Consider the following 15,997-nt stretch of genomic DNA (forward strand, 5'->3'; position numbering starts at 1 on the left):
AAATATGAATCTATGGATTAGAAAGATCTAGGGTTTTCTGTTGGGAGGTGTCAAACTAAGTATGAGGTTTTTCGGAGCCAGGATTGCTGATAATAACTCCCTCTTAGTGAACGAATTCAACCGAAAAACTTTCTTTTCTCACCATACAAAGAAATGCTTTAGATAAAATTCTAGGGAAAAATAACTTCATTTCTCCATTCCCTAGCAATGATGACAAAATATATTGTAACCCTAGGGACAATCTTTGCTTGAGAGGAGGTCAGTGCCTAGGACATCTATTCAAACTAAGTAATTTTTATTTTTTATTTTTTATTTATTTATTTATTTTTATTTTTATTTATTTATTTATTTATTTTTTATATGAATGTAAACATTATTGCCCAGATATATTCCTTAGAGTGCAATGTATGTTCATTTCTTATAGAAAATGACAAAACCCTTCAAAATGGCCAAGATTTATGTGGATACAACTCACTAGAGTTGTAGTATGGAAGGAGAGAATACAAACAAAAAGATTCAATATAAAGGGTTGAGATGGAATCCTTTACACAAAACCTTAGTTGAAATAATGCTATGTAGAAAAGTGAACTAATGAAAAATGTGGAGCGCAGTTTAAGGTTTCTTTAAATAAATATTCTATAGGTACTTTTTGCTATTAACACAACATCGGTAAATTTGTTGATGAAAAGAAACCAACAACTTAATTACACATTTTCATGTAGAATAATGAACATAATAAATGAATTATAGAGATAAGGAAAACATACTATAACCAACACACATTTGGAATCATCTAAAAAACTATATTGATTCTCCAAGAAAAATTGCACATTACATAGCAAATTTTTATTTCTAGGCCAAAAATCAGAACTCCAAAACTGGTCCCTCAATCTTATTTTAAAGAAATTTTACATTGAGAAGTTGTTATGAAAACTTTCAACTTCCTTAACGACCACTAAACTACTCATTTCTTTTAAAACATTGAAAAACTAAAATGCTTCCAGACTTTTATAGTATTAAAAAATGAAATAATTTTCAAATTTTCCATAAATAAAATATTTATAAATTTGGGACTCTTGTGCTCCCAACACTTCTGCTTCGTTTGATGAAGTCCCAGGCTCAATGACTTGAAATTCAGTGGTGTGACAAGATTCTGACATTTCTTCCAAAGTGCCAAATCTGGGACTGGGCATTGAAGCATCCTACTATAGCCCATCCTCAAATTTGTTAATTTGGTGTAGCTTGTTTATCTGTGAATAAATAACTAACTAACCAAAGTAGCTAAACATCTCTTTGCAGGTAGTTGATAATTATTGATCCCTTTAACACTGTGGTCTTTTCATGTGAGGAGTTAATTTTACTTTTAGTTTCCACGAATAGTGTTTCATACTACTCCCAGGAGAGAAGGTTCCCTTGCTGATCCCAGATTGTTGGCAACCCTGCTCTAATCCTTTTGTCAAAATTAGAGTAAAAAATGTTATTGATTCTCTGAATTCTTCTAATATTCTCTCTGCCTTCTTTCTATACATGTTTCTTTGGACCATTTTACTTATCTCTAATACCACACTTGTCCTGTTTGAAATATCCATAACTCTAAGTTCCTAGGAGGATTTGGCATTCATATAATCAATTATTTTCTTTGTTTTCTATGCACCTTCCTATACTTGGTTTTTATTTGTGTGAATAATCACTTTAGAGGCCTTGATCATAGCTTTTTATTCAGCTATGACAATCATATGATCCTAGACAACTCTAATTTGTTGGATTATGACACCCCATATAATTCACCTTGCTTGGATCAAGGACATGTTTCCTTTAAGATTCTATTTTAATTCCTTGACCTCATCACATGTTAACTGATATTTTGTATTATTCTGATTTACAGTCTCCCTTTCCATGTTTAATTGCCTCTCCTTGTGTTTTTGTTTCTCCTTGGAGTCATTCAGATCTTTCTGCAACTTCTTCAACTCACTTTATGATATTTTCAACTCTTTCATGACCCTAGTCAACTTGTCAGTTGGGTCCTCTGAATCAGTTGGTACCACAATTGTGCAAACATTTTTCTATCTTTTGAAACAACTCTACATTTTTTTATTTGAGGGTTGCAAATTCTTGATTTCTATCTAACAATTCCTTAGTCAATATCTCTTTCTCCTTTTCCACATGAGCTAACTCTAGAGTTTGTACATGTTCTGTTGCAATCATCTTCAATTTCCTCCTCAAAGATTGAACCTCTGATTCTGCACCTTGAATTAAGGCTTGGATAGTTGTTTTATCTTCTAGATTTACCCCAAGTTTAATAATTAACTACTTCTCAGGGAAAATTTGAAGGATGGAAAATTATCTTGAAGTATAAACAATACATTGGCGAATCTCACTAGTCCCTAATATGCAAACTATAAAAATTTTATTGATACATTTATAAAATTATTCAAATTTATAATGATTTTGTATATAATCTCTATATAATGTTGGTGATTTTCAAGGTAAAATAATTTTATATTGTAAAATTTGGGCGAAACATTTTTATAAAAAATGGAAATTGGCAATTCTTTTTTGGAAAATCATGGAAAATTAGCCCACCTAAGAATATTAGGCCCTAAAATTTTCAATGCTTCTTATACTCTTCATTCTAAGTATGAAGATCTATGAAATTTTCCTTTTCAAGCTTCAACTGATCTATCACCTTTCCTAGAAGTTCCTTTGTCTTACTTGCTACTAAGGAATTCTTACCGAGGTCATTGTAAATTAGCTCTCATGCTTGCATATGCATATTTATTTTATCTGGTTGTGGAATATATTTGGTATTGATAAAAATATTCATAGTCTTGAAATCCACACCAGAAGAAATGGATTGGGATACTGGATGATTAAAATATAATTTCAACTGGTTCCTCTCAAGATCCATGGCTGAGAGGAGCCTAGTTTGATAGCCTGAGATTGATTGAGCTTCTAATTGTGTCATGATATTACTCTTTAACTTGATATTTTCTCTTCAATTTGCTGAAATTTTTCTTTCAAAGTATTCAAGGAATACAACTACTCTTCATTGGGGATTTGAGATGAGAGTGAACACCTTATACCTCCCAATTGTAGCTAGAATCCAACCTTGCTCGAAGGCCTCCTCTCGATTTTTTAAATTTTTTTCTAGTCTAATAACATTCCCCATCAATGTCCATGATATCTGTAACATTTCTCTTCAATCTCTTCTCTATAGGTAGATGGGTTTCCACATCCACACTTTGTTGTGACTCCTTCATACCGAAATTTGCTAATTTTTCTATTTCTAGTCTTGCTTCATGAATGTATGGGGCACATGATATTTCTCACCTTCTTTTAGAAACTATTTGGTGTGGATCATAGTTCCATTTATCCCCTGTTGATAATTCATTTTTTGCATCATCCTCTCAATCTCTTCTACAAATTGCCTGCTATTAATAATAAATGGGTCTATTATTCTAGGAATCTTAAAAAAAAACCCTTTGTGGTTGGGACAAAGTGGACTTGGTCCACATTCAAGCTTTGCCTAATGAATTCGAGTGCAAAAATACTCTTTGGCATAAAATTCGGAAGCTTATATGGTGGGATTTCTGCACCATACAACCTTATCTCTACATGTTCTTCAAATATATAACAATTACCAACCTTTAGGTCTCTGCTCAACTCTAACAAAGATTGGACCTCTGGCAGAATTTCTAGAGTAGATATGTTATTTATAATTTTGTATACTACTGACATGAAGGCAACAATATCGTAGGGGAAAACTTCATTATTTTCTTTGTATTTGACAATGTCAACCCAATTCACAATAGTCTACTTTTGCTTATTTAAATCAACAATATTCATACCTAAATCCATGAACTGATCCACATGTGCATATAAAAATAGGTAGGACATTAAAGAGGGGAACCTAAAGCATCTAGAAATGATGAAATTTAGAAGTTGAAGGTTAATAGAATGAACCCAATAAGTAGGAATATCCAACACAACACTAGGTTGCATTATCAGATGGAAAAATCCTAGGGCTTGACAATTGACAACTGAGGTATCATCTCCTCCCAAAACATCCATAATCACAAACATGATTGGCTTGAAACTATTATAAAAATAAGCTATTGGGAACTCTATAGACTCTGGATAAAGCACAAAATTGGGAGGCAAAATGAGAGTAAACAATTTTTTTTAATCCTTTGCGGAATGGCTTTGATACACAGACAAAAGGGATTCATCAATGAATTCCATATAATTGTCTGACTGTGGGAAATCTGAAGCCTAATGGATTAACATAGAGGAGCCCTTGTAAATATTTTCACCCATTGAGGTCATGACATACACCTTCCAAGGATATAAGGAAGAGGTAAGCCAACTAATAAATTCAGGGAAAGGGTATGTATGGGGGGTAATAACTTTGCCAAGACTAGATTTTACTACTCGTAGGGAAATTTCTGACTCAGTTTAACTAACCAACAAGTTCTGATGAATTTCCATTAGATTTAAGTGGCAAGCAAAATTGAAGATATCCCTTTCCATGTCTAATAAAGGTATATGAGTAGATGACCCGGATAAATAATTTCTTTTGCCCATTCTAAATTTTGTTGTTTGATATAAAATGAAGGTAATTGGGTGTTATTAGTACCTAGATTCTTTGGGACATAGTTGCTACAATTATAAACTAGAAACCAAAGAAAAAACAATGAACAAAATAGATGAAATGGGCAAAAAAGGGGTTTTTCTGATGATAAAGCGAGAAAAATGGGAGTTACAAGAATACAAATAAAAAGGTATAGATGGATGAAGTGTTAGATGACATGGGAATATGGAGGTGACGTGGAGGGAATGAGGGTGACATGGAGGAATGACATGGAGGGATATCTGGCTCGCTTGCTCACACTCACTTGTTATCACTGATAGGGTCCATGGAGCCTTCTTACTGCCCTTGAGGGAACCTTGGGTGGTAAGTGGTTTTATCTTGGGGTGTTGTCGGGGTAGATTAGAGCTGTCGATCTCCCCAAACAACTATTTCTCAAAATCGTCCCTCAGAGGCACTACCGCCATAACAGTTGTTCACTTTATGTCAATGGACCTTGTTCTGAGTGCGACTTGATTAGAGTTGCGGTGATGCACTTGGAGAGTTGCATGATCGTTATTCCCTTTCCATTACGTTATGTGTATATGGAATGACCCAACATTTTAAATATATATGAATATTCACAAAATTCGAGCCTGTAATATTAGGCTTACAACAAAATATAAAAGCCTTACAAAAATATAAATTTAAAGAATCCCGCATTTCATGCTTCCTTTATTATTTTTATTTTTATTTTTCTCTTTCTCTTCTCAATTTTTCTTTTTGAAATATGTATATATATATATGTATATATATGTATATATATCTATATATATATATATAGATATATATATATATATATATACATATATATACATATATATATACATATATACATATATACATATATATACATATATATATATATACATACATATATACATATATATATATATATACAGATATACATATATATATATGTATATACATATATATATATACATATATACATATATATGTATGTATATATATATATATATATATATATATATATATATATATATATATATATATATATATATATATATGTATATACATACATATATATATATACATACATACATATATATATATATCTATATATATATATATATATATATATATATATATATATATATATCTCTATATACATACATATATATATATATATATATATATAGTCCTTTTTCTTTTGCAATTTTTATTTTTTATTGTTTATTTTGAAAGAACACAAAGGTGAAAGAGTTACAACAGATTACATAGGCTACACTCGGAATTCCAACAAATATTTGTTTAATTTTAGACAAAATTGACTAAAAAATATACTTGAAAAAACAACAAAATGTAGAATAGTGAGACTATTTGAAATGTTTATCCATAATCCAATTTCTTTATGTAATATGTACATATTTTTTTTAACCATATATAATATATACATAGTTGATATTAAGATATTTTACTTAACATAGAAATTAATATATTTTATTATGAACCACATTGTCCATACCAAAATGTTTTTTTGTTATTGATATATATTACTTGAAAAAACCCATCATATTGAAACATTTTATTTGTGATCCACATTAAAAAAAATTATTATCAATAATATTTTTGAAATTTCGCATATTAATTCTATATTAAGAAGTGAATGAATTATACATATACCTCTGGTTTGTTTTTTAATGGAATGTGTAATATTTTGTATTAATATTCAAACTAATTACAAGGCCAATACCTTTACATGTTTAGTTGTTTCATCTACTTCAAAGCTTTTACATGTTGAGAAAATACCTTTCCTTCACCTATATTTCCTACTTGCTATACAGGTAAACAAATATCTTCTAAAAAACCTTCTAAAATACTCCTAGATACAAAATATATTTGTAGAACATAATTCCAAAGAAAACATAGTGACTAGCCTACGCTTGACGACCTATCTTCAGATTTGTCCTCTACTGATGTTGTTGCTTCATTTTTCTCTAGGTGCGCTTGTTCAAGTGCATCTTATGAATCCTCCACTGCATTGAATTCCATGCATGCACAGGGTCCTTCAGCTCCCTAGTTGCCCTTTGGCTCCAACCTTTTTAGTCAAAGATCTAAGATTGCAACCTCTAATTCCATTATTTCCTAAAGCTTGTCAATATTTCTTTGCAACAACTCATTTTTATGATTTAGAAGTGATAGATGGGCCTACTTCTCTGTTGCCACCATTTCATGCTATCCATTGAGCAAGGTCAAGATGTGTTCCATAGTCACAGTTATATGGTCGAGTTGCCAAATTTTTTCATCATTCCCTTTTTCGAGAGGAGTCTATGAGTCACACTCCATTAGCCCACCCACACTTTGGGTTGCTTTCAAGCCTAAATTTCTTTACTTCTGGTCATAGACTTCTACAATGTTAAGAATAACTATGCCCTTTTTATATAACTGTTCACCTTGAGTTCCCTCTCCCTTCAACCGATGCATCCATTTAAAATATTGTCTAGCCTCATTCAAATCACCACCTAGACGTTTCCTATATGTTACCTCCATGCAATAATTTTGAGTTATCACCATTAAAGCACTATAGTTTAAGCATGCTATCCTCAGCTTGATGATGGGTTTATTAGGTTGTAGTCTCCATCTATAATCACAATGAAGGATTCCATACCACTAGTTGTCCATCTTATAAAGATCAAGTAGTAACCACAGCTAGATGTGATTGTGATTTGAGAGGCCCACTTCATTGTGACCATTAATGGAGAAATGCCATTTTAATAAATCTGCACTATGATGATTCAATGTAGCTGGAATATGAGGACCTATAATTTCATGGAGCCAATGAAGCTCCCAGTAGATTCCCCTGTCAACTTTTCCTCCTCCAACCATTTTACAACTTGCCTAGCTTTTAATTTTAGTATTCATGGTAGAGGTTTGAAGGTTTTATTACTATGAGCCCAAGCCATCATCCCTTATTTCAAGGAAGCTCCTTGATTAGCCAATGCATCTGCTATGGTATTCAAGTGTCGTTTTATATGGTGGAACTCAATTATCTCAATTTTTCTTATTTGCATTGTTATCCTCTATAAAATTTAGGGGTCGATAGAATTGTTCCCTTTGAGTTTGATCACTTGTTGAATAACTATCATGGAGTCCCTGGAGACCAACAATTGGTGTATTCTTCTCGCAACAACTAATTCAAGCCCCTACCATAGAGCCAAATATTTTGCTTGGTTTTTAGTGGCGATACCTAAGCCCCACACGTATTGAGACTCTATTTATTCATCGAGGCAATAGATAACCCATCCTTCTCCCACCTCCCATGCACATCTACCTCTTGTTAAGAAGTTATATTATTATTAATTTTCACTTTCAATTACTTTTTCTCTTTAACATTGAAATATATTTATTATGGTTAATATTATTATTTTTTAATTTCTTTCTCTATACGACATTAAAATATATTATTTAACATGAATATTCAAATAGTTGTGCCGAGAGGCGTCCTACAACCTAGTATAGGGGAGATGTGTAGGAGTAATGTAAGTATGTCAACATTTTTTAAATGTTTGAAGATATATATATATATATATATATATATATATATATATATATATATATATATATATATATATATATATATATATATATATATATATATCGAGCGAGAGAGAGAGAGAGATTGCGGTGTCTGTAAATGAGTGTAAATGTTTAATTCTTAGCTCAATTAATAATAAAAGTTAAATGTAATAAAAATAATAAAATTGCGAATAATATTTCAGATAAAATAAAGTTACAATATACATATCACATTAAAATATATAACATGTAAATAGTAACTATAATTTAAGCTCCATTTTACCATATAATTCTATAACCATATTTAAGTTTAATTAATAAACACATAAAAACGTAATACTTACAATATAATAAGATTCTTAACCATGGATATTCACCCCAATGTTACCATGGATATTACTAACTTGTAAATAGACTTTGTTACCATATCATGGCTTATCAATACCACATACCCAAAAACCATAACTCATTTCATAATCAAAATATTTTATAAATATTTTATAACATTTTTTAATTAAATATAAAGCAAAAATGTTATAATTCATTTTGAAAAATATATCCACCATATAAATTAAAATAATGTTTCTGTAATGATATTTAAATTTAATTAATAAACACATGAAAACTTTATATTTAAAATAAACTTATAATATCACAATATTCTTAAGCATGGATATTCACCCCCACTTTACCATGGATATTATTAACCTATAAAGCATCTTTGTTCTAATACATCGGGCTTATAGTATGGTTTATTAATACCATATACCCAAAAACCATAACTCATTTCACAATCAAATTATCTTATAAATATTTATTTTAATTTAATTCTATAACATTTTTAATTAAATCTAAAAGTAAAAGGGTTAAAATTTCTTTAAAGATATATCTAAACCCTCAATCCTCACTATTACTAAAAACATTCCAAATATATTTCATAGATATTAAACTAGCAATTGCCCCTAAAGGTGCAAAGAAACACCGAAGGAATTGAACATGCCTATGATGTTACTACAAAAATGTTGCAGCAAAGGAAAGATAACAACCTAAAGGGTGGAGGATGGAGAGGAAGAAATGTGTTCAAGCTTGCAATAGTCTCACATGTGTCGATGCATGTATGGCAGATGTTGCTTGAACCACCTGGAAAAATCATTTTTTGCAATCATACCACTATGTAAAAATCTTATATACATATTATATCCAAGCTATAACATGCGAAGTAATGAGGATAAACATTACCATAGGTCCTCGTGCAAAAAAAAATGTAATTGCATAGAGGAAATGACTAAAGTCAATTTGTGTTGATATTGCGATTAAATAAAGAGCATCTTTCACTTGAGTGACCTTCAAATTCCAGGATATTCTGCAATCAACATAAAGAAAGGGGTTTGTTTTAGAATTTTAACTATCTCCTTTTAAAAATTTTAAATTAATTTGGAGCCATTTTCGTGGAGCCATTAATTCCAATTTTAAATTTAAATTTAAATTTTGTCTAGCAAAGATTTGTTGGAATTGCAAATTTATGTGGTGTAGTTTACACAATCCAAGTGTCCAAGTAAACTTTCAAGGCATTGTATCCATTTATGCATTTAAAAATATAGTTTTAACAATGAAAATTTACAAGTGCTATATGCATATATAGAGCCAATATAGATCCATTTTGAAGAGTATTAAATCTCTTGAGGTGCATATTTTATTTTATTTACTTCTTCTTCTTCTTCTTCTTTTTTTTTTTTTTTTTTTTTTTTTTAGGTTTTGCACTCTAAAAGAGGCCTCGTAGGCTATCTTTAGCCTTGTGGAGGTTAAAATTTTGTTTCTTTTTTTCTCATCTTTCCAGGGTCCCACAATAACAAGTGACCATGTAAGTTAACCATAGTTAAGAAGTATTTATGTCAAGAATGGTCATTCCTAAACAGAAATATGTCCAATAACCTCTCAGGTTGAACATGATTTAAGGTGGGACTTTATTATAATTAATTAAAGCAATTTTGTGTGGGAGTTGTCTTAAGAATCCCCAAAGCTGAATTTCTATACGAACTTGACCAAAAATTTAGATATTTTATCTTATATAAAAAAAATTGGTTGGTTATGATCTAGCTATAAATTGGTTGAAAAAAATCAAAATTGAACACATTTAATTTTTCAATTATACAATTTTAAAAAGTAGCTTAAACACCTAAAGGAAATATTTAAAAATACATAATTTAATGTAAATTTTATCATATTTATTAATATGCTAGCATCCATAATAGTGTAAAACTGCCAAAAATTACTTCTTTAAATCAAATTTAATTTAAGGTTTCTGTTCCCCACTACATCTTAGGTATCATGAATTTTGAACGTGAAGTTCCATAACCACATCTTAAAAATTAATATATTTAGTTTTTACTTATGATATATAAATAAATATTCTACTGCACATTACATATATCAGAACCAACTTATGTAAAACACTTGTACCTTTCTTAGTTCCAAGATGAAGATAATTCATCATATTTTAATAAAATAAGAACTATTTTCTTGTCAAAGTTTTTTACTTTGGTAATTAATTTGTTGCATGAGCCAACTTATGTAAAACCCTTGTACCTTTCCTAGTTCGAAGATGAAGATAAATCATTATATTTTAATAAAATAAGAACTCTTTTCTTGTAAAAGTTTTTGACCAAAATTTGTTGCATGAGCTTGTTTATTTATATTTTATTTTCAATGTCATATTATAACGATGTATATTTATTTCTTATTTCTTAGTAATTTAAATATGTGATATAATTGTAAAAAGTAAGGTTATCAAGTTTTTATTAATATAAAGATTTAAATGTGATTTTTTTAAAATAATGCTAATTAAAAGTGAATTTGATTAATTGGAAATTTTTATAAATAACTTAAAAAGTAATTATATTTAAAAAATAAAATAAATATAATATATTTTTTAGTTGGAAATATTTAGTTTAAATGATAGTAAGTTATTTAGTTGATGTGATAATTTTTCCATCACTTGAATGTTAACATTATTAATAATTTTGTTATTATGCTTTACTTTTCTTTAATAATGAGTGAGTAAACATTTTCTCTATTTTTAATTTGAAATAATAAGTAAACTCTCCGCACTCGTGATTCGAGGAGTACATACAAAATATATGGCATGCATTTATAGTTTGGAAAATTTTCACATTATTGAATTGTTTATTTTACATATATTTGTTTTGTATGTGGAATGGAGAAATTACGAATCTCAATTTCGTACCCCTACATCCATGGGAAAAATCTATGTAGATCAGCCGTCGGTCAAACTAGGAAGGCCTAACCCCAAGGGCGTCGAGAAGATTTGACCCCGCGACCTCCTGATAAGCGAGGTACTTAGCAACATGAACTCGACCAACTAAGTTACCTTGAGGCTTATATATATATATATATATATATATATATATATATATATATATATATATATATACGTATGTGTTTCTTTGTTAAAATGTTATAGGTTCAAATTCAAAGAGGATATATATATATATAAACTTTAAATGAAAAAATCTCACATATCAATTTAATATCTAATTTAGCCATAATATTAAAATTAAATTATTATTATTATTATTATTCTTTTTCAAAAACATTAGAAATAAATAAATAACAAACTTATTTTTAATTTAGATATTAAAAATTAATTAAATGTATTTATCCCTACTTTATTGTGGAGATTCTTAATTTGTAAATAGACTTTGTTATAATATAATAGGCCATTACTATGGCTTATCAATACTACATGCCCAAAAAACCATAACTCATTTCATATGACACTAGCTTGACCAATTTCAAAAAGGGACACCTTTGGTGTAAACAATTTTTTTAATTAATTATTTAATTAAAAAGATAAAAAAGACAAAACAGATGTCAAAACAGCAGACAAACAAATTTCAAATGGAGATGAAAAAGGTAGACAATTCCTAGCGTGACCAATTTCAAGAAGGGACACCTTCCATGTAATTAAGATTTTAATAAAATAAAAAATGGGAATACTTTTATATATAAAGCTTTAAAAATTATATGATACCAATTTAGATCCATCTTAACTCTAAATCTACCAAGAGGGAACAAATCTCCTTTCACTTTAAAAGAGGTTTGCATATCAATGTTGGCATTATGTTTTCTGGTATGACTGTATGTTACAGATGTTGTACTTGATGGCAACTCCAGTGGTAAGGCTCTCAGTTTGTTGAAAATTAAGAAGGACGTAGGCAATCGGTTCAGAAAGTGCGTCCCCGCAGGTATATCATGCAGAACCCGCGTCCAGGGACGTCGGCCAACCGTTCAGGGGGTGCGTCTACCCAGTGCTCACATTTCAAGGCAGAGAAAAGCACGTGGGGGTTTCTTGTGTGGTATCTAGCCGACGGTTTTGTGTTTCTATGGTGTCGGCTCGTGGTATTGTTCCATGTTTTGGGGAGGAGCTTGCCTATATAAGGCAAAGGAGTTCATTTGGATTGAGCAATTGTCTTGGGTTGAATATCTTATTTGGTGAGATCTAGTCCAGATCTAAGAGGGCGAATCTTCTAATGGACTGTGATCTCTATGGCGCATGATCAGATCTGTAGATCTGACTGTTTGGGTTTGTCCTGAAACCTTCATATCATTTATATCTAAAGGGTCGCAGGTTCAGTGAAGGGAAAGTGCGCTGGGACGCAGGTACTGTAAAGGGCAAGTGCGCCGAGACGCAGCACAGTAGAGAGAGACCTGCGTGGGGACGCAGGGAGATCAAGGTTCAGGTGCGTCTCTGAAGCAGAAGGACGCGGCGCGATAGTGTTTTCAGGTGCGTCTCTGTAGCGAAAGACGCGGCGCGATAGTATCTTTGGGTGCGTCCCTGAAGCAACAGAATGCAGAGCAGTCAAAGGAACAGTGCGTGGGCACGCAGCGGAGCAGAAGGATATCTGCGTGTGGACGCAGAGTAGCAGAAGGTTAACGGCGTCTGGTCGCAGGCCACAGAAAGAAAAACTGCGTCTCTGTTTTAAGATGTTCTGTTGATTGAATTTCTCTGTTGATAAGGTGTTCTGGGTTAGTTCTGTTATTGCTGATCTGATATCTGTAGTGATTTATATCTGTTATGTACTTATTGATCATCTGATGCTTTATGAAAAGAAGTAGGGGGTTGTAGCTCCCTTCCAGGAGTAGACTAGAAAACGAGAGAGAGAGAGAGTTGTAGCTCTCTGCAGGTTGCAGCCTACGTATTGGTAAAGGACTGCACCAGTACAAAATCATTGTAAAAGAAGTTTCTAAATTGAAAGAAGATAGAGACATATTGCAGCAGGTGGTTTTCACCCACATTGGGTTTCCACCTTACATCTTGTGTTCTTTGGTGTGACTATCTGTTTTTTCATGCTCATTATTTTATGGTACTGACATGCTAAAATAATTCAAAGATCAAATAAGGAAGATTTATTAAATTGCTAGATAATACTGATTCACCCCCCCTCTCAGTATTATTTCCAACAATTGGTATCAGAGCAGGTCCTTCAGAGAAGCTTGATCGCTTGAAGGAAGATCGTTCATCATGAGCAACTACGAGAGAGAAGCATCAATCAGGCCACCGATTTTTGATGGGACAAACTTCAATTATTGGAAGGTAAGAGTTACTGCATATCTTCAATCTCTTGGTACAGAAGTTTGGGACATTGTAGAAACAGGCTATGCTTTTCCTTCAGCTACTCCTACAGATCCAGCTGAGAAAAAGAAGTATGAAACAAATGCAAAAGCAGTCAGTACTCTATTAGGAAGTATATCCCAAACAGAATTCATGAAGGTAATGCACTTCAAATCAGCAAAAGAGATATGGGACAAAATGATCACGAGCTATGAAGGAGATGAACAGGTAAAACAAGCTAAACTTCAAACTCTCAGGATTCAATATGAGACTCTCAAGATGTATAATGATGAAAGTGTGGCTAATTATTTTCTTCGGGTAGATGAGATTGTTAATTGTATGAAAAATTTGGGTGAAGAAATAAAAGAGGCTATAGTAGTTCAAAACATTCTAAGATCATTATCCCCCAAGTTTGAATCTAAAGTATCTGCAATAGAAGAAAAGGAAAATCTCCGTGTTCTCACTATGTCTCAGCTACATGGAATTCTAACTGCTTATGAAATGAGAAAGGGAGGTCCATCAGACAGAAGGGAAGCTGCTTTTAAGGCATCAGGCAAAGAAGATTACTATGAAGCAAGCCATGTTCCAGAAGAAGAGGAAGAAGAATCAAATTTTGTCAGAAATCTTCAAAGGGGTTCTGGAAGGTTCAGAGGTAAGCTACCTTTCAAATGCTTTGCTTGTGGAAGAGTAGGTCATCATGCTGCAAAATGTCCTTATAAGGATAAAGGAAAGGAACCTGCTAGATGGAACAAGAAACAAAGTGCAAATAAGAAAAGCTACTACACCCATGAAGATAGTGATGGTCTATCAAACAGTGATGAAGATGAACGAGGTAATGAATATAAGTTATTAATGGCATTTGAAGATGATGATTATATGGATGCTATAGATGTGGATAACCTTTACGATGAAATCACTAGACTCAAGAGATGTATAGAAGAAAAGAATGTGATCATTGATACTCTACAATTTCAAATTGATGAAAAGGAAAAACATCTTGAAAAACTAGAAGGAGAAATTGTTGGTCTTAGAAAAGAGATTGAGAAAACAAAAGCTATTAATCTTAAGTTTGTCAAAGGATCTGAAACTTTGGATAAGATTATCAATATGCAGCGGTCTCCTCTAAACAAGACAGGTCTGGGCTACAATGGAGAAACCTCTCAAGCATCCACCTCAAAGAGTTATCTTGATGCAGCAAGAAGAAATGAGCAAAAGAACAATGAAGATCATCAGGTAAAGCAGGGACGAATTACAAACAGAAACTATCAAGGGCAATCCATCTTAAGGGTGAACCAGCCACAGGTAAAATCTTCCCAATTTGGTCCAAGAATAGATGAATATAGAAATTACAATCAGTTGGCTGGTAGATTCGATAACCGCAGAAGTTTCTTCAATGGACAATGCTTTTCTTGTCATAACTTTGGCCACAAAGCAGCTCAATGTGTTGCATATAAAACAATCATGACTAGGGAAGCTCAAAAACAAAGAAGTATGACAGGGATGACAAAAAGGACCTATAACAACTTTTCGGTTCTTGAAAATGAAGTCGAATGTTCTATTTGCAATAACTTTGGTCATGAAGAATCTGAATGCAGGAGCAGGTTTCAGCAGAAAAAGGAGCAAGCCTCAAGCATCAAAACATGGAGAATAAAGGAACCTCAAACAGAAAGATGTGGAATAGCATTTTATGCAGAGGGACAGGAAAATTTATGGTACATTGACAGTGGATGTTCGAAGCATATGACAGGTGATAAAGAAAAACTTGAATCTTATTCTACTCTAGAAAAAGGAAAGAAAGTCTCTTTTGGAAATGATACTCCTGCAACTATAAAAGGAAAAGGCATTGCTCAGTTAAAAGGAAAGGTCAAAGCTGGAAATGTTTTGTATGTTGATGGATTGAAGCATAATCTTCTAAGTGTCAGCCAGATGTGTGATCAAAGAACCGAGGTTATTTTCAGATCGAATGGATGTCTTGTTCGTGATCTTGATACAGGTAAAACAGTACTCAAAGGCAAAAGAACTCCAAATAATCTGTACATATTTGAAGAAGGACAACAACAATGCTATTTAAGCAAGGATGAAGAGCACTGGTTATGGCATCGAAGGTTGGGACATCTAAGCTTCTCACAAATAAGGAAAGCATGCAAATATCAGGCAGTTCGCGATCTTCCAGATATCAAAATTCCTGACAATACCATATG

The sequence above is a fragment of the Pinus tabuliformis genome, chromosome 5_1, assembly GCF_031772625.1.
Source record: "Pinus tabuliformis cultivar Carrire ecotype Pingquan chromosome 5_1, CPIR1, whole genome shotgun sequence".
NCBI lineage: Eukaryota > Viridiplantae > Streptophyta > Pinopsida > Pinales > Pinaceae > Pinus > Pinus tabuliformis.